Consider the following 21,501-nt stretch of genomic DNA (forward strand, 5'->3'; position numbering starts at 1 on the left):
AAATGCCTTCTGTGAATACCAAAAGTCTTAAAATTATGATTTTTCTCAGTTTAGTAATAGTAAAGTTAGGACTCCTAACTTTAGAACTCCTCAATGCCTTCTGTGAATACCAAAAGTCTTAAAATTAGGATTTTTCTCAGTTTAGTAGTAGTTAAGTTGAGAAAAATCCTAATTTTAAGACTTTCGGTATTCACAGAAGGCATTGAGGAGTTCTAAAGTTAGGAGTCCTAACTTTACTATTACTAAACTGAGAAAAATCATAATTTTAAGACTTTCGGTATTCACAGAAGGCATTTAGGAGTCCGAAAGTTAGGAGTCCTAACTTTACTACTACTAAATTTTGAAAAAATCCTAATTTTAAGACTTTCAGTATTCACAGAAGGCATTTAGGAGTTCTAAAGTTAGGAGTCTTAACTTTACCACTACTAAATTGAGAAAAATCCTAACTTTAAGACTTTCGGTATTCACAGAAGGCATTTAAGAGTCCTAAAGTTAGGACTCCTAACTTCTGTGAATACCGAAATGAGTAAGTGCCTTCTGTGAATACCAAAATGAGTAAGTGCCTTCTGTGAATGCCAAAATGGTAGTAAGTTTAGGATTTTGTCTTAAATTAGTTCTGTGAATCGGGCCCAGAGTTTTGATTGTTGTCTCTTTGATCCACTCCTAATCAAGAAACAATTCCCAAATATTCGGGAACATCTCACTCAGTTCCGAGAAGAACTGCACAGTGTGTTTGAGACATGGAGATCCAATTGGGCAGATGCAAATCAGATATTGCATTGATGGTGCAGAGTGGAGTGATAGACTGGGGAAATAAGCCCAATGGCTAAAAATGGCCCAGGGGAATCCTGGGGAATTAAGTGCTGTGAAGGATGCATTGTTAAACGCGATTGCGGAGGTATGCCCTGTAAAAAAACAACTGGCTGAGATCTCAAGTTGCACACAAAATAAGGATGAAGCACCAGCTGATTATTTCGAGCGATTCAAGGATGTGTTAGAAAGGTATTCAAGTATAGAGCATCTTACAGAGATCGCTCAGGAAGCAGTAAGTGCTGCTTTTGTACAGAGATTATTCCCAAATATTAAGAATCAGCTCACCACAATATGTACTCAATGGCAGACCACTAAGTTAGCTGAACTGATGACAGTTACAAACCACAACACACACTAACAGGAGCAAAAGAGAGAAATTGCTGAATTGAAATTAACCCCTTCGCTGCTTGGCCTTCCACCCACCTCCATTAGAAGCCTTTTTTGGGCTATTTGGGGTAGTTCAGGCTTAGGCCTCCATAACGTTATGTCCACATAAGCTATCCATGTCCAAATTTGTGTCCTTTTTTTCCAACATCCTGGGGATTCTAAAGCTACCCACAATTTGTGAATTCCCTTGGAGGGGACTGAGAAATTAGCCAAATAATAGCTACATTGGTTATTTTGGGGGGAAAATGGGAAACAGTGCTGCAGAAGAAAGAGTCTTTTTTTTCCTGCAAATGGCATCAGCAAACGGTTTGCAATACGAAAATCACCATCTTCCCAGCTTTTAGGAACAGGCAGACTTGAATCAGAAAACCACATATTTTAACGGTTTTGTCAACATAGTGGGAGATAGCTCGTTTTTCCTGCCTTGTGTGCTTTCAAACTCCTTCCAGTTTGTGGCTGAAATGGGTGTGAAACCCATGGTGAATTCCCAAAAGCTATACATTTCTGAAACAGGACAAAATACTGAACTCAGCAAGGTTTCATTTGTGTAGATCCTTCAAGGTTTTCCTATAAAAAGTAACAGTTGAAATAAAAAAATATTTTAAGTGAGTTAAAAAAACAGCCAATTGTGTCTACGTTTTCATCTGTAACTTCTTATTACTATGGCAGATATTTAAAAAAAATATACAGTTAAGTCCTCTAGACCCTTCTGGTTGCAGAGATATATAGGGCTTGTAGGATCTCTAAGAACCCTAGGTACCCAGAGCGAAAAATTGAGCTGCACCTTACAATGGTTTTTTAATGTGCACCAACTATACAGCAATACATATTTAATATTATGAAGAATGGGAAAAGGATACGAAGGAAAACTCTATATTTCTGAAATATACACCAGATACTGCGTTTAGGAGCAGTGGTTGATGTACAGCTCTGAATTTATGGGTACCCATACTGGCATGCGCATCAGAGGGCATTTTGTAAAATGCCTTCTGTGTTACACACATGCTTCCATTTGAAAGGCACAAACATACAGATATTCAAATGGTAATAACAAATGTTCTACTATCCTGCATTCCCATGTGCCGCTCAATAAAAATGGTACCCCACTTGTCTGCCTAGACCTTGCGCCTGCAACACAACTCACCCCAAAACGTGACCTAGGAGACATCATATTTCACCCAGCAGAATCCATGTTTTGCAAGGAGGCTAGCTGTGGATTGTAGACCCCGAGCTCAGCCTGCACCTAGTGACACCTACCAAACTAGCACATTTTTGAAAACTAGACACCCGGGGTAGTCCAGGGTGGGGTGACTTGGGTGGCTCTTACCAGTTTTTTTACCCAGAATCCCCTGCAAATTTCAAACATTGCCTAACAAATCAGATTCTCCTTGCATTTATGTGAAGAAAAGTCCTGAAATCTGCAAGCAGCCACAAACCGCAGGTGCCCCCTTTTACAAAACCAAACAGTTTTGTGATAGATAATTTTGATGTCTCCACATTACTTTTTGTGCCCTTCCCTGTCGCAAGCACTTGGCCTTCCCACACAACTGAGGTAGAATTTTTATTGGGAAACCTGGGGGAATGCTGGGTGATAGGAAATTTATGCTGGCCCAGTCATCCCACAACTGTCCCCTACAGAAATGTGAGGAAAAACAATGTTTTTGTTAACCAAATTTACAAGGGCTTCTGGGTAAGTAAACCGTGTATGATCCTCACATAAAATACCCCATATTATTCCCTTAGGGACCAGTTTCCAATAAAGATGCGAGGGCAGAATGTGTTCACGACAGAGAGTATTCTCTGACGGTAAAGATAAAGAAAACACCAAAACCTTATCACATACCCACCCACTAGTCAATCACAGGCATACTGGTTGGATTTGACACAAGGGCAAGAGAATTGTTCCTTAAAAATCTTCATTCAGCAATGACTTTACAAAATAAAATCCGCTAAAGTGGTTGTTAATATTTTCATCAGATCAGAGAACCACTGACTTACAGCTCGTGAGCTGTAAAGCGACGTCATGGCACCAATCGCTTTACAGTCCTTTCACACGCCTTTCATTCATTAAGCACAGAAAACCATTCACATTACCAGCTTTGGGCCCAACACACCAATCACACCACCAGGCATCCAAACACCAGACAACTGACAAACGCACCTCAAGCAAGTCCATACACATACTGGCTACCAACCACCAACACACCATCAGTCCGCGCACACACCAGCCAAGAGCCAGTCTGTGCACACCGCCAGTCAAGTGCCAGTCTGCCCACACTGCCAGCCAAGCGCTAGTCCACACACACACTGGCAGAAACACACACCAGAAGCCAATTGCCAGTGCACGCACACCGCCAGCCAAGCACCAGTCCACACACTCTGCCAGCCAAGTGCCAGTCCACACATACGGCTATACAAGCACCAGTTCACACACACTTCCAAACAAGCACCCATCCACACAAACTGCCGGACAAGTGCCAGTCTATACACACCACCAGCCAAAATCCAGTCCACACGCGCTGCCAGACAATCACCAGTCCATGCACACTGACAGGCAAGGGCCAGTCCACACACACTACCAGACAAGCACCAGCACACACACAGCCAGTCAAATGCCAGTACATGCAGACCGTCAGTCAAACTCCGGCTCACACACTCAAACTTTACCTGGTGTCTAGGGGTTTTCTGCCGGGCAGATCAGCCTAAAAATATGGCCGATCTGCTCCTGGGGGAGCAGAAAATGGGCAAAACATTGCCCCAATAAAGGGGAGCAATAATTGCCCAAGGGGTCTCTCCCTGATATACACATACAATTATCCCTCATGTCCAGTAGCTTTCTGCTCCCATTTGGGACAGATTGGCCTAAAAATATGGATGATCAGCCCCCACGGGGGGCAGAAATGGGGCAAAAAATATGCCCAAATAGATGGGGAGCAACTCTTGCCAAAGAGGCTGCTCCCCAAATTGTGCAAACAGTTATCCCTGGTGTCTAGTTGGGTATTTCTCCCCCCCTTAGGGGCAGACCAGTCTAAAAATATGGCTGATCTGCTCCCATGCGGAGGGGGGCAGAAATGTCCAAAACAATATGCCCAAAAAAAGGGGAGCAACCCTTGTCCAAGTGGCCACTCTGCAACATGCACATAAATGGAAAACGAGTGTCTAGTAGCTTTCTTTCCCCCTTGGGGGCAGATCGGCCTAACAATATTGCTGATATGCTCTCTGGGAGCAGAAAATTGCCCCAATAAAGGGGAGTGACAGTGGCCCAAGGGGTCTATCCCTGGCATGCAAATAACATTATCCCTCATGTCTAGTGGCTTTCTGCCCCAGTTCGGGGCAGATCAGCCTAAAAATATGGACGATCAGGCCCCACGGGGAGAAGAAATGGGCCAAAATATGTGCCCAAAAAAGGGGAGCAACTCTTGCCAAAGGGGCTGCTTGCCAAAATGTGCAAACTGTGATCCCTGGTGTCTAGTGGCGTTCTGCCCCCCTTAGTGGCAGATCAGCCTGAAAATGTGGATGATCTGCTCCCATGGGGGTGGGGATGCAGGAATGGCCCAAAAAATATGCCCTAAAAAAACGGGGAGCAACCCTTACTCAAGTGGCCACTCTGCGACATGCCTGCAAACAAAACACTGGTGTCTAGTGGCTTTCCTTCCTCCTTGGGGACAGATTGGCCTAATAATATGGCTGATCTGCTCCTAAGGGGGGCAGAAAGGCCAAGATTACTGCCCAAATAAGGGAGAGCAACCCTTGCACAAAGGGTTGCTCCCCAACATGCCCATACACATATCCCTGGTTGCATCCTGCCCCCCAATGGAGCAGATCGGACTGAAAATATTGCCAATCAGTCCCCTAGGGGAGCATAAACAGACAGAATTAGTGTCCAAATAAAGGGGAACGACCCTTGCTCAAGAGGCCGCTCCCCAAAAGAAAAGAAAATACAGGGTGGCATAGTGGGTGCATTCCTGCTGTGCGATCACAGCCCCACTCGCGATTGCACAGCAGAAATGCCCTGCAAAGAGACACCGGGAGAAAGGAGAAACTCTTTCCTTCTCCCCAGTACCTCTCTGCCTTCCCCAAACACTCAATGGAGGAGAAACTCACCAGGTTTCTCCAACACGCTGGATGCAAATGATGTCCAGCATGTTCTAGCCTCTTTTGATGACATCAGTGCGCATCGTGTTTGCCTATGTCATCAGATCAACAAGGGAGAGGTTGGAGTGGCAGCAGAGGCACTTCCACAGCCACCCACAATGAAAGCATACTGCATGGGGGCCTTTGGGGGGAGTGCCAGTGCTCCCAATAGGGGTGGGTGAGAAGACGGCTTGGAGCCTTCCTCAGGAAAAAGCCCACTGTGGATGAAGACGGAGCCAAGCCTTCCTTAGTATTTAATGGGTTAATATCTTTTAAATTGAAAAATATTCAGAGGGCCATTAACAGGATGATACAAGGAGCAGTCTTGAATTTGCCACAACAACAAGAAAGTAACATACTTGCATTACTTTGTGAGAATTTAAATTGACCAGAGGAAGCAGGCAAGATTGCCATGTCCATTGACGTAACATAATTGCTTTTTCAGGTACCATTCACATTGTGGTGCACAGAGGCCAATGATGTGCAATCCATATCCTCGATGAAACCAGTAAAGATGAACCTCGACCCCCAGAAGAAGCTATTTAGAATAGCTTAGTCCCCACTAAAACCAGAGGAGGGGATCTGCCCTGTAATTTCAGATTTGATTAAGCAAGGAGTTTGAGTAACTATTGTGCGTTGGTGTAACACCCTGATTACTCTGATAAGCAAGGTGGGGAAAACCAACATTTTGAGGTTTGTCCACGATTTTAGGGCTTTTAATAATGTAGTTATCCCAAGCTTCCCCATGATTCCCAACTCCACAACCATTCTTATTTGCATCCTGACAAACACACAATACTTTGCTGTGGTTGATCTTTAATTTGCCTTCTTCTCTATCTCTATATACAAGGAGATTCAGTATCTCTTCTCATTCACAGTGTGAGGTCTCAGCTTTGATGGATACGAATCCCTCATGGATTTACGGAGTCTAGCTTCAATCTCTTTCCAAGCCCTAAAGAAGGATTTGGAAACCCTTGTTTTCCACTGGCCTCTTCTCTAATTCAATACTTGGACAACTTATTGTTGCCATTTGTTACTTTAGATAAGTACAAGAAGGAGTCATACTATCCCCTCTCTGATTTGGCTAATAAAGGACACAGAATTGCAGTTCTACCATGCCCAAGTGTGATACTGTAGTTGTGAAATCTCTGCTGGCAAGCACAACCTATCTTCTTCATGAGTTGAAGTCATCCGTAAGTTGCCTGGGCCTGTAACTGTGTCCTGGGTATGTATCTATTTAGGAATGGCTGGCTACTGTAGACAGTGGATTCTGGGCTACACCAAAATGGCAAAACATTTGCAAGAATATGCTAAATAGGATACCCCTCCATCTTTGCAGTGACCTAGTAAAGCAGAAAAGGGGTTTGTAAAAACTTAAAAAGTTCTAAATTCTGCCCCTACTGTGGGGCTCTCTGAGTATGTTTACTTTGCATTCTATGAACATATTAGATTTGCACTTGAAGTTGGTTCAGAGTCATGGGGATCAGAAAAAGCACATTGTTTATCAACTTTCAGTTCTGTACCCAGTCACAGTTAAGCTCCGACCATGTATACGGTCTGAGGCAGCTTTAGAGTTTGAGGATATTGTGTTGCGTTCCCCCTCAACTGTTGTTGTGCTCCATTATGTGATCACATTCCTCCTCACCACAAAAACAGTATCTCTCCATGGCCTGACTATCCTGATATGAAATATTCTGGTCCATTGTTCCGCCTGGAGCCCTGCTTCTCCAGTGCCCACGAATGAGGATGGAGATACCCACGATTGTCTGCTGGTGTCACAGGATGTCTATTTCCTCAGGAGCAGCACCCTCAAGAAGCCCACCTTCCAGAAATTCTGACTCTGAGTCATATACACAAGAGGATCAAAGTGGCCAGAAAAGGGGAAGGGAAATAGGGAGGGTACTGTGCGGAGGGAGATCTGGAAAAAGGACAATTCCACAGGTGAGGTTTGATCTTTACCTTAGTCTCTTACTACACATATATGATATAACAGTTTTTGCGTGTAAAAGAAAATCAAGGAGTTCAAAAGGAAGAAATATACCAGTTATCTTCAATAATATCCAGTAATAGTCTTAGGTAGATTCCATAAAGTTTTTTCTCGTGGATACTGTCCGTAATGCAGCAATGCCTAGTAGTTACAAAGTAATTGCCGTAGAGTATTCTTATCTCTGAAAAGCGTTTACAGTTCAAGGTATTTCACCAAATAATTTTTGATTTACTCGTTCGTGAATAATGTGCCCTTATCTTGTTTCATTATAAATAATCATATTGAGTTCACTTATTCACCAATGCACATTTAGGGCTAGATGTAGGTAAATCTAATTTACCGATTCATAAATACCGAATTTTACCGATTCGGTATTTATGAATCGGTAAAATAGAAGGAGGCAGATGTAGGTAATTTTTAAATCACAATTACCGAATCTGTTAGATTCTGTATTTATCGATTCGGTAAATACCGAATTGGTATTGCCCATTGATTCCTATGGGCCTTGAAGCCCATAGTAATCAATAGGAAATACCGATTCGGTATTTTACCGAATCGGTAAAATTACCGAATAGGCCCCCTACATCTCAAAAGCCAAATTCCGGTCGGTAACGGCCAAAATTGGCCGTTACCGAACGGTATTAGGGCTCCTACATCTGGCCCTTTATCTCTTAAACCCAAGTACTTATTGTTTACTTGTGCACTTTATTTGGAATGTCCTGAATCGTATTCGTTTTATGCTTTTTTAGGCGCACGTCACTAGGATCTCTTGTACATGCTTTTCCATAATACAAAGATACGAGGCACTCAGACCAAAAGTCTATGGAATTAAGAAACGTCATCTCCTACCTGAAAGAAGACACTCCTGGGACAATCCTCCATCAAGAAACCAGCAGACAGGAACAGAGGACTTCACCCACAATCGAGAAACCAACCGACAGGAACAAAGGACTTCACACGCTCGTCGTCGCCGAAGGAATAATCCGCAGGGAGACGATGGGTGCGGTTGTTGTCATAGAGGCTGCGTGACATATGGCAGCCTTGATGAAACACAAGACAGCATATCACGAACTGGCTACAAAGTAAAACAAATGAAATAAAAAGAGTTTGGACATTACAGTTAGTCATTTGTTCAGGTCTCCTCTATGAGGCATAGTCATTAGTGATTATTGATCCTGCCGTTGGTGATAAGCTGTGTACAGTTGTGAGTGTGGTTCACAACAATCATACTACGGGATTCTGTGGGCTATAATAATCCGGATAGAGGGTCATGTAACAAAGTCTGGAAGCAAAATCTGGACAATAGTCCAGATAGAGGGTTATGTAGCAAAGTCTGGATAGGACACAACAGTCTGGTGAGTTTGTGAGCTTAGGACGCAACAGTACACAACAGTCTGGTGAGTTTGTGAGCTATCATAGGGTATCACGACAGTCCTACCCATCAAAAACAGAGACACCTGTTTAAGCAGGCTCCTGCGGATGACGTTTATGAAATTGATGGATCATTCATGGGGCATGAATGGCTTCTTTGGGTCCCCATGAATCTTCTTCAGGTTCGTAACCTTTCTATGAGACTAACTACCACAATTTCCCATTTTTGTTTTTACTGTCTTTAATTCTCTGTACTCCATACTCTAGATGATCCTCCACAACCACTGGGGGTGGTCTGGTCCTTGTTAAATTTGTTGCTGTTTTAAGCAGTGAAGTATGAAATACTGGATGTTTTCTCATTGTCTTTGGGAGTAGAAACTTAAACGATACCGGATTGATGCATTGGAGGATTTCAAAAGGTCCTATTAATCCTGTATGAAATGGGCATTTTCGTTTAAATCAGAGATTACTCATAGACAATCATACTTTATCTCCGGGTTGGTATATGGGACCTGGTCGTCTCTTTCTGTCTGCACATTTTTTGTATGTTATTTTTGCTTTGGCTACATTCCGTTGTAAAGATAACATTTTTTTTCTCATTTGTTGCAATTTGGAAGCTACATGTGAAATGTGTGTGTCAGTTTGATTCACTAATGGTAGTGCTCATGGATTCCAAACATGAATGGCATAAAATGGTGACATTTTGGTGGATATATGCATCAGGTTGTTATAAGCAAACTCAGCTTCCCACAACAATCCACCAATGAAGCATGCATGTGAGCTAAATAACAGCGAAGGTATTGTTTCAGTACTTCATTAACATGCTCTGTTTGTCAGTCTGATTCTGAATGGAAACTGGTGGAGAGATTGTATTTGATTTGTAAGGCTGTACACCATGTTTTCCATAATTTGGAGGTAAATGTGACCCTTGGTCTGATGTTATGGATCGAGGTAATCCATGTAATCGTACCACGTGATATAAGAGCATTTCTACCAGAGCAGCAGTCATTGGTAATCCCTTACCAAAAGCCACAAAGTGTGACATTTTAGACAGACGGTCCACAATTATCAGAATAGCGTATTTTCCTGGGTCTTTTGGTAAATTAGTCATGAAATCTAATGAAATGTCTTCCCAAACATGTGTCGGTGTTGGTAAAGGGAGTAAATAACCTTGTTTAGGTGAATGATCAGATTTAGCTCTTATACAGGTATCACAGGCCTGTACATAAGCAATGACATCTTTTTTCCAGCTGGGCCACCAAAAATTACAACTCACTAAGTCTAAGGTTTTGGTACAACCTGGATGACCTGCTAAGGGATGGGTGTGAGACCAGAGAAGTACATAAAGTAAACATCCATGAAATGGAAGTACATCAATCATAGATCTTTTTTTATCTTGTTGTTGCCAAAAATGTATTTTGTGTATGGGCATGATATTCATGATTTCAGTCAAAAATTGTCTGGACCTTGTTATTCCAATTATGTGGTCACAAGGTATCATGCGTCTTAACTCCTTTTGTTAGATGAATTTTGATGATTCTTCATAATGGGAGAGCTAGCTGCTTTCTTATTTGAATTACCAGGTCTGAAGGTCATATGAAAATCAAATTCTGCAGAAAAAAAGTCCATTGTAATTGTCGAGAAGTTAGAGATTTAGCACATCGTAAGACCTGTAAATTACGATGATCTGTGTACACTGTAATGGGATGATTAGCACCATTAAGATAACGTCTCCATTCTTTGAATGCTAGTCTTTTGACCAATAACTCCTTTTCTGCTATTGTATAGTTTTTCTCTTCCTGTACATACTTTTATGATCAAAATGCCACTGGATTAACATGATTAATAATGTCATTGTTTTGTGAAAGTACAGCTCCTATAGCTATGTCTGAAGCATCAGCTTTTAAACAGAATGGTTTTGAAAGGTCCGATGTTTGAGTACAGGAGCAGTCATAAAGGCTGTTTTTAGGTCCTGTAAAGCACTTTTAGTATCAGATCACCACTGAAATTTGCATCCTTTCTGTAACAATCTTGTTAAGGGCGTGGATCTGGCAGAGAAATTGTAGAAAAATCATCTGTAAAAATTGGTGAACCCTTAGAATTTCTGAATGTCCTATACAGATTTTGGTTCTGGAAAATGTTTAATCGCTTGTACTTTATGATCCGCCATAGTAATACCTTGAGGTGAAAGAATGAAACCCAGAAAATCAACTCTGTTGGCGTGGAACTCACATTTGAGTAATTTTCAGTAAAGACCATGTTTTGGTAAGGTTGTTAAGATGATTTTTACATGGAGTTCATGATCGGACAGTGAATTAGAATAGATAAGTACATCATCTATATAGACGATTACGAACCAGTCTAGGTATTCTTGTAAAACGTAATTTACAAAGAATTGAAATGCAGCTGGGGCGTTGCACAGCCTAAACTGCATTATGCAGTATTCAAATAGACCATACCAAGTTCAGAAGGCAGTCTTCCACTCATCTCCTGAAGGTACATGTACTGGGTGGTATGCCTATTAAGATCTAGCTTTGTATACACCTTGGATGTCCGAACTTGCTCAAGAAGTACTGAGATAAGGGGTAGAGGATACCGTTTTTTTTTTTACAGTTATGTTGTTTAATGCCCTATAATCAATACACACACCGGAGTTCGCCATTACTTTTTGGCACAAAGAAGATGGGGAAGGTGCTGGGGATTTGGAAGGCCTGATTAATCAGTTCTTCAGAAATGTATCCAAATAGGTAGGTAGATTTTCTACCTTTGTAAGGGAATATATTTTACTGCATGGTATTTTAGCTCCAGGTATTAACTATTTCACAATCATAGTCACAATGTGGTGGTAATGTTTCTGCACTTTTTTCACTGAAGACATCGTGAAAGGATTCGTACTGCGGGGGTAATTCAATATCTTGTTCCGCTGCTGTGGCTATGTATTGATAACCAGTTAGTGTCTTCATCCCTGTATCTGCTATATTGTCTTGAGAGCTTAACTGAGAAAGGCATTCCTGAAGGCACCAGTCAGATTTGAAGTTAATGCTTCTTTTGGGCCAATCAATAGTGGGGTTATGTTCTGTGAGCCATGGCATCCCCAGAATTACCCCAAACCAGGGTGCGACAATCAGGTCAAAGCGAATGTTTTCAGTATGTTTACTAACAGATGTGTAGCATTTCATGGTTATAGTAATAGTGGTATGCGTCATAAGACCTGATGTGAGTATTGTACCATCAATTTGACCATCGTTTGACCACCAAGGATCCGGTGTATCTATCTTGGTCCGATCACCTTGCGGTTCCATTTTTCTTGGAATACCATAGGGTGGATGGAAGCAAAAAAGGGAATCACGTAATGGAAACTGCCAGAAATTTTAGGAATATCAGCAGTGACTCCTTTGCGCCTTGGGCTGCCAGCCTTTCTATTACAGGCATGGACAGCGTACAGACCGCAGTTGGCCATTTTGAACAGGTTACCACTGAGGCCTTGAATGAACTGGCCCCAGTACAGACCCGCCGTCCAAGCCAGAAAGAGACCATCTGCCCCATGGTTCTCAGATTCCCTTAGACTCCTCAGGCAAGAAGTGAGGAGGAAGGAGAGGCTCTGGCATTCTAGTTGGGACCTTAAGAACAAGGAAGCCCACAAACTCCTTGTCAGGAAATATAAAGCTGAGATTGTGCAGGCCAAACAAGACTACTTTGTAGCCCTGACAACCTCGCTCTCCTCGCCGAAGGAGCTTTTTAAAATTGTTGATTCTTTAGTCAACTTACAAGCCCCTGACCCTGTTGTACCATCGCAAGATCTATGTGATAGGATTGCCTCCTTTTTCCACACCAAAATACAGGATATCCACCTGGCTCTTGAGGAACAAAGAGCTTGTATTAGTGTGCCCACGGCTCGGGTTGAGATGAATTTGACCACCACTGACATCTCCCCATTGTGCACTCTGGACTCCTTTCCCCCGCTGGCTCTGCAAGATCTGGAGATCTTGCTTAATAAGACCAAATCTGGTTCCCCCCTGGATACTTGCCCATTGAAAATCATCAAGCAGTGTAGGGAGACCTTCCTACCACCGCTGCTAGAAATAATGAATCTAGCCATGAGAGACGGTATCTTCCCTTCGGAGTGGAAGAACGCAGTAGTGAAACCCCTGCTAAAGAAGGCCTCCCTCGATCCGGAGGTCCTAAAAAACTTCCGTCCAATCTCGCTGCTTCCTGCTCCAGCGAAGATGCTTGAGGCACATCTTAACAAGCATCTCGCTGCCTTTGTGGAAAGCTCGGGCTGCTTGGACTCCTCCCAGCACGGATTCAGGAGGGAACACAGCACCGAGTCGGCCCTCACCATCGTGCTCGATAAGATCCGCACGACAGTGGACGGGGGCCAGACCACCCTCCTGGTCCTGCTAGATCTAACCGCGGCCTTCGACACCCTCTCCCCCTCAGTACTTACATCTCGCCTGAGGGATGTGGGGGTGAAGGACGCAGCTCTAGATCTATTGACTTCCTTCCTTGATGGGAGGGAACAAAGAGTCAAGCTGGGGGAGTTCCTATCTCCATCCCGACCAGTGCTATGTGGGGTCCCTCAAGGGTCGGCTCTTAGTCCGACCCTATTCAACATCTACGTGACCCCACTAGCCAGACTAATAAAAACTTTCGGGATGGAGGTAGTCTCTTATGCAGATGACACCCAAATACTCGTCTCTCTTTCCCATTCAGATGTGCAGACCGCCTCCAAGTTTAGAGCTTGTATGGAGGCGGTTGGTCATTGGATGATTCAGAACTCACTCAAACTGAATGGGGAGAAGAGTGAGGTGATGGTGTTTGGAGGGAAAGAAAACATCTGGTCAGCCAGTTGGTGGCCTGACTCGCTAGGAATGTGCCCTTCCCCCACAACATCTGCTAAGAATCTTGGGGTGATGATAGACCCTGCCCTGGACATGGGCAGACAGGTGAGTAGAACCATCTCCACCTGCTGGGGCTTAATTCACACCCTGCGAAGGATTAGGAAATACCTTTCTTTGCAGTCCAGAAAGCAAATAGCTGTCGCACTCATTGGCTCACGCCTGGACTACTGTAATGCGCTGTATGTGGGGCTAAACAGGAGCCTCCTGCAGCGCTTACAGGTAGTTCAGAATGCCACAGCCAGATTTGTTCTGGATGTTCCCAGACGCTCCTCGGCCACGTTGGCCAGGAAAACGCTGCACTGGCTACCGGTAGAACACCGAGCACGGTTCAAAGTCTTATGCATGACCTATAGAGCCATTGCAAAAAACAGCGACACGGGAGTTGGTTCCATCATCTCCCACTACATTCCTGGAAGGAACTTGCGTTCCTCCGGGAAATTACTCCTGACAGTTCCCCGCATACGAAGAGCCAAGTGGGGTGGCAGGGCCTTCTCCACCCTAGCTCCCAAATGGTGGAATGATCTTCCTCTGGATCTTAGGTCCCTACCTTCCCTACAGAAATTCCGTAGTGCCCTTAAAACTCGCCTCTTCTTGCAAGCCTATGTGTAAGGATGTATGTTTCAATTTTTTGTTGTATTGTTAGGCGCCTTGATACCTGCGGGTTATTGTTTTGCGCGTTATAAATTTTTATCATATAAAATCAAATCAAACAGCATGGACCGATTCTAGTTTATCTTTCTTAACGGTGGGAATTTGTAACTAGGAACAGAAGGTGGTATCAATAAAATTCACAGTGGCCCCGGAATCCACCATGACCACTACTTCCTTGTCTATAATACCTGGTACTAAGAAGAGTACGTTTAATGTTAGTTGTGGAGCCGAGATCTGTAGAGTGTTGGCTATGATTTGATCAGAGGAATCAAGGAATGTACTCGAGGAATCCCCCTGTTTGTTCCTCAAGCTTTTCAGTTCTCCTGTTTTTGAGAGGGTGTATCCATACTTTTCTGTACTTTGGGTCGAACTGGGCATTCTTTGACAAAATTACCTTTTTTTCACAATTTAGATACACACCCATTTTGTGTGGTGTATCCTTTTCTTCTTGAGTGAGTGGTTTTTGTAACCCACCAATTTCCATAGGCTCACTGTGGTCAGTACTAGGTTGACTGATTCTGCCCCTTGGACAAACAGATTGTTTAAAGTCTATTCTCCTTTTGTCTCCTTTTCTATCTGACAGGTGGTGATCTAACCTAAGGGTTAAAGCCAATAATTCTGTGCAATCACAGGGTTGAGGATCTATAGGAGCTATAAGATCTTTTAGGTCATCCTTAAGACCTTGATAAAAGAGGGCCGCTCTTTTATCTTCTGGACGATTTGTTTCCGAAATTAATCAATGGAATTGTGTCAAATAATGAATCAGATCTTTATTTCCTTGCCTGAGTTCCAAAAGTTCTTGATCTGCTGATCCAGTAATTGAATATCTATCGAAAACTCTTTCAAACTCTAACTTAAATGGCTGCCAATTGTAGAGCAATGGGTCATCTGAATTAACCAGGGGTACTACCCACACAACAGCGTTCCCACTTAGATATGAAATGAGGAATGCTATATGGGACTGTGCATCTGGGAAAGATGCTGGTTGTACCATGAAATGCAGTTGGATTTGTCTCAAAAAAGTTTGAAACTTTGTGGGTTCTCCTGCGAACCGTTCAGGAGATGCCAGAAGTATTGTGGAAGGCACAGTTACGGAGACTGAAGGCCCTTCAGGCAACCCCAACTGCTGAAGAGGGTGGCACTGGGCTGGCTGGGAGCTGCACCTGTATTTGAGCTACTCTACTAGCCAGTGTTGCTGTCTCTAATTGGACTGCAGTTAGGTCCTTCTGCATGTTTCAAAGTATTTTACATACATCCTCTAATGTGGTCATCATGGTGATACTGCTAGGGAGGATCAAAATCAGCGGGTGGATTATTCTGTCACAGTGTGTCTGGTTCCTCAGGAGCAGTACCCTCAAGAAGCCCACCTTCCGGCAGCCCTGACCCTGAGTAATATACACCAGAGAATGACGATTCTCCAATTATCATACAGAGAGAATCTTGATTTCCTTAAAGGCTACGGAGGTTAGCATTATGCAATATACTTTTATAAAATGCGTATTGGTGAATAAGTGAACTCATTATGATTATTAAGAATGAAACAAGATAAGGGCGCATTATTCAAGGTTTTTTTACTGATTAGTTTTTTATTTATTTGTTCGTGAATAATGCGCTCTTATCTTGTTTCTTTCTTGATAATCATAATGAGTTCTCTTATTCACCAATGCACATTTTTTCTCTTAAAACCAAGTACTTATTGTTTACTTGTGCACTTTATTTAGAATATCCTGAATCATATTAGTTTTATGCTTTTTTAGGCGCACGTCACTGTGATTTCTTCTACATGTGGCACATTAGTTCTCATGTGCACATTTCCATAATACAAAGATACAAGGCAGTCAGACCAAAAGTCTATGGAATTAGGAGCCGTTGTCTCCTACCTGAAAGAAGGCAGTCCTGGGTCAGTCCTCCATCATGGAACCAGCAGACAGGAATGGAGGACTTCACCCGCTCGTCGCCGCCAAATAAATATTCTACAGAAACGGATGGGTGAGGTTGTTTTTATAGAGGCTGCATGACGTAAGGCAGCCTTGGTGATATGCTGTGTATGGTTGTGAGTGTGATTCACAACGATCATACTACAGGGATTCTGTGGACTACAAAAAAGTCTGGATATGACACCACAGACTGGTGAGTTTGCGTACTTAGAACGCAACGGTACACAACAGTCAAGTGAGTTTGTGAGCTCTCATAGGGGATCATGACAGCTGGCCAGTGATTACGTTACTAAATCCTATATTGATTTGCTGAATTCACCCATTATTGATTGCAGGTTACCATGCTTTGCGGATGGATCATGTCTCAGAAACGATGAGGTTGCCCTAGTTGCTGATTATTCTGTGTTTACTGTGTATCAATTTGTGGAGAGTTACCATTTACCATTAGTGAAATCAGCTGAAGTCGTGGAGCCTGTTGCTGTCACATGAGTTTGTCTCATAGCTAAAGAAAATATTGCTACTCTATGCACATACCTATAGTATGAATTTGAAATGACACACCATTGGGGCTACTGTGGATGAATAAATGGAACTCCTATTAAGGAATTACAATATGCTCAAAAGCTTTTAAATGCTTAGCAGATACCTGAGAAGGTGGCAGTGGTAAAGTGTTGTGCACACCATCACCCTCATGATAATGTTTTGAGGGGCAAATCCTAGCTGATTTAGCTGCTAGAGATACTGCATTGTCTGAACTTTCTTTAATAAAAACAAAACTATTTCCTGTACCAATTTTAAAAGATTTGTTTCACTTGCAAGAGCAAGCTTCCGAAAAGAAAAAACAGTTGTAGATCAAGCAGCTATGTCAAATTGGGTGGAGAGATATCATTCGGCAACCTTGTGGTTGCACCACCATTTCTACTCCCCAAACTCGCCAGGTGGAATCATGGAGCAGTCCACATTGATAGATGCCTCTGTAACCCATTGGTATGAAACCTTCCTTTCTTTCATAGCCCATAGCCCAAACTAATGCCAATCCTGTACCATCTGCCTGTCATACAATGTCGGGAAAACGTTCAAGGTCACTTCCTTTGATCACCCTCCAATTCGTGCACATTTCTTCCCCCATTGTGTAACCTTTGCTACATCTGCTTTATCTCCCATCTAAATTGTATGGAATATTATTCTAACCCTGAGGTAAAGAATATTCGGTAGAAAATATAAGTGGTCCATAAATCAGCAAATGTAAATGTCAGGGCCAGGGAAGACAGCAAACAATCAACAACGGGATATCAGTTTTGGGGCATAGATATCAATAGACAATATATTGTTGAGAAAACCAAATACATGTTGTTGATTAAATAGTAACAGTAACCTGCTAAAGGCAGTATCTACTCGACTCAGGGTTTGCATGTCGAACATCTCTCCATTCTTAAATCCCAGCTTTGACCACATTGATCTACTTCAATAACAACAGGGTTTAAAATCTGGTATGCGAAAAAATTGAGGGCCATATTCACTATTATTGCATGTAAAGTGGCACTGCAAGGGAACTTGTGAAAGGGAAGAGCAGAAATGCTCCAAATGTAAAAAGATTTGGAGCATTTCATTAGCTGGTGCTGTGTGTGCTGCCTAGCGCCAATGCAAGCCCCCCTGCACTATAGTGCAAGGATGCCTGCGTTACAGGCAGGATTGTTTTTCGGCAGGATGGGCCACCTTCCTACACATAAACAAACCAAACATGCGTCTTTCTTTTTCTATGCGTGATGCAGAGAGCATCAAGCACAGAAAGAGGAAACACAGTGGCGTAACACAGACCCCGCAACCCTTGCGGTGCGGGGGGGGGGGGCAAGCCCCAGGGGCCCTCTCAGCACATTACTCTCGTGGGAGAGCTCTAGATTGAGTCTGGAGTGGCCCTCCACATATCCTTGCAGGGGGGGGGCCTCAAGTTTTGTTACACCAGTGAGGAAACAATGAGGAGAGAAACAGATTTGTGTCCTTGTTTCACCATTCTCTGTGAGGCATGCAGATTTGAAACAATCCCAAAGCAACAAAGCTTTGTAAATTTGGAATTGCGTCAAATCCATGGGAGGATACACAGAAACACCCATGCTCCACCCATGGAATGCTTACGAACTTGAAATGTAATGCAATGAGGCTTGAGCTGCATTACTTTGATTTTCTTTCCAAAGCCATGCAAGGTAGCACCAATTGCCCATGTGTGGCTTCATATATATTACTGAAGCCTTTGCGTTGTCCTTATGTTGCCTTGCGCGATGCAACGACAACGCAGACAAGGACAACGCAGACAATTGGTAAATCTGGGTCTGAATTCCTGCCTGCACTCACCAGGACGTGTGTTATTTGAAATATGACTGTAAGATTAATTTGTTCCCAGAACACTTTTACAGTACACTACTTTGCTTACTGAAATCCACTTAGTTATTTCTATTCACATCCCTTAATTGACATTCATTTAATTCAGGCGTCGGTCTATGCCAACTGCACTCTTCTATTTGTGGCAATTATTTTAAAACCAATCAATTGAACCGCATGGAGAGCAGTGAAGGGACACTTAAAAATCCCCACTCCACTGTCCTCCGAACAGTGATGGGAGTTACGTACAGCCTACCTCTAGAGGGTTCCCATAATGAACATGCTGCAATCAAACATTGTGGAAGTCATTTAGAAAGCATTATTAGCAATATTTACAAGTCAATTGAGTTAGTGCATTCTAAATAAAACTAGTCCAGGCTAGCAATTCAACTGCAGTTTGCATTATCAGGTTTGGGAACGATATTGCTCTGTGCTAAAGTTACTACCTTCCTAGTGAAATACGCAAATGAGTTAATGCACCTGCTACATGCATTTGCATGCAAGCTGCAGGTCATTGGTTCAAGTACACGGTTACCGACTTAGTCTAATTTTTGGTGACTGATAAAATCAGCTACCATTCTCACAATATAATGTGTAGCACTTTGCAACAACTACATAAATAATTCTTATCCACAAAAAATATCAATATTACTGACATACATGGGCCAAGTCGTCAGTACGCAAAACACTGAGCCAAGGTAGGTTTAGCATAAGCACTGAGCTTTTAATCATATTTCATCAATTAGATGTGGCTTTAATGTATGTATTTGAAAATGCAGAGCATCAAAACAAGTATCGCAGGCTCAAACCATTTGCAACGAATAGGGGGTCGAAATGGTGTCCCAAATTGAAGAGAGTGAGAATATCTTTGAACAAATGTGGCTCAATAGAGCATTTATCAGCATAGTGGTTGATAAATAGTGAATGCTTATGAGTGGAACAACATTTTTGAACCCGAGTATCCGAGTCCTTCAAGAATTCCATTCAGCCTCCCAGTGCATGCCCGCTGACCTCTAACATCTGGTGAAGGTTCAGCTCTACACACATGACTTTTTAACTTTTAAGGTAGACCACAATTACTTGATGCTGGAAACACACTAGTGGCAAAAATACAATTTTTGCATGTGGGCTGCAGTATACATCTATACTTTCTATAAGAGTGCCTTTAAAAACAAGGCTTCAGGCCTATCATTTTAGACTGACTGGCTGAAACACAAGCACTTCGACATGTAGAAAAGCTTACTTTAACACTTTAGCTAAGTTACCCCTAAATGTGCCTAGAAGCCCATAAGGCTGGGTGCTTAGTGTACAACAGTAGGAAATAAATGTCGAGAATAGTAACAAGCTACTACGTGTTATATCACTGTTTACCCCACTGTTTCGTTTTGTATTTAAAAGCATTTTAAAATCTATTTTCCCATCAGTCATGGTAAAGGAAATGTACAGAAATAATCTAAGCAATATTTCAATATTTATCAATGTAAGGAAATTGGCTTTTTGCAGGTTTGCCACCACTTTTGGCCCTCATTTGAACTACTAGCTGCAAAAGATATGGTTAACTGAATTTTCCCAATTGGCAAGTTCAGACTTACTTGTACATCCTAAGTATCTAGTACCCAGGGCATGTAAGGCCCAGTGTCCACACAGGGCTGCAGCACCGGTTGTGCCACCTTGTGCCACCATGAGTGTGACCATTACCATTAAAGGCAAAGCCACCACTACCCTTAAAAGTACATTTAGGAATTCCCTACGGAAGGCCTATAGAAGGACCTCAGAAGGATAACTTTTTTCTACTTCTGGTTTCAATAAGGTTTCAATAAGAAAGACTTGTGCATTAGCAATCCCAAGAAGTTGTTTAAAGTTACCGGTGCCTTTTTACACATATAATTAAACAAACAACCCTCAAATCCTTCATTTTTCCAATTCCAGCACCCTGTCCTTCATCCACAATGTTCTGCCCTCCTCCTGTAAGGCTGAATGCAGTGAATAATGTGACTGTATTGTCTCCAGCAGTTACCTTGCAGCATAGGCATAACTTCTTCTTTGACCTTTGATGGCGTCAAGCAACCAGTGCCGAATGGCACAGCCTGCATTTACAAAAGTGAGCATGTGCCCTGCTCAGCCATTCTGTGTGCCCACAATGAGGCCTTCGCATTGCCCCTTTAGGTGCATCAGTAGATTCGGCTGCTCGCAGCCTGACTCCTGCAGCTGAGGGATTTGAACCGAACTAATGGCAAGCTCCCATTGCTTTAGGAGCTGTTGCATCTCTAGTAGGAAGTGGTGTTGGAACAATTTTTAGACTGTTGGTACTGCCATCAATGTTACATCACTGAACTCGTAGGGATTCTGAAACATCCAAGCATCACACAAAAAACAAGAGCTGCAAAGGAGCCACGACAGTGTAACAGGAGAGTGGTAATAGTGTAGTGTGTAGCTGTTGCTGCATTTATGAGCACACCATCGCAAATATTGTACTGAAGCATGGCGTGGTAGCCATAGTCATTTAGAGACAGCACATTCTCCATTTTTTGACTACTAAATTTGCAGAAACATAATTAACTGATAAAACTATATAGCACTAAAACGATAATGTGTGGAAACTGGATTTCAGTGAATATTCGTCATTTGTCTTGATTTATTTTAACCCTATTAAATGTTTTGTTTCCATCACAAAAAAATATTCATTTGTTCTATCCTGTTTACTTATTTTAAAATATTTGTACAGTTCCTTATAGGCATTTAAGTGTGGTTTTGTCTGGCGGAAAAGGAAATCCTATGGGCTTTCTTTTCACACCAACAAGGTTTTCACGTAGTTCACGTTACAAAACACTCACACTTTGCAGAATGTGAACGAATATTAAACTCTGGTCTACATTATGAAGAATAAGCAGCAACATGTCAGAAGACTAGACTGACTTTTGACCACTGTCTTTGAATGCACAGC

Source organism: Lissotriton vulgaris, chromosome 3_1 (assembly GCF_964263255.1).
Source record: "Lissotriton vulgaris chromosome 3_1, aLisVul1.2, whole genome shotgun sequence".
Taxonomy (NCBI): domain Eukaryota; kingdom Metazoa; phylum Chordata; class Amphibia; order Caudata; family Salamandridae; genus Lissotriton; species Lissotriton vulgaris.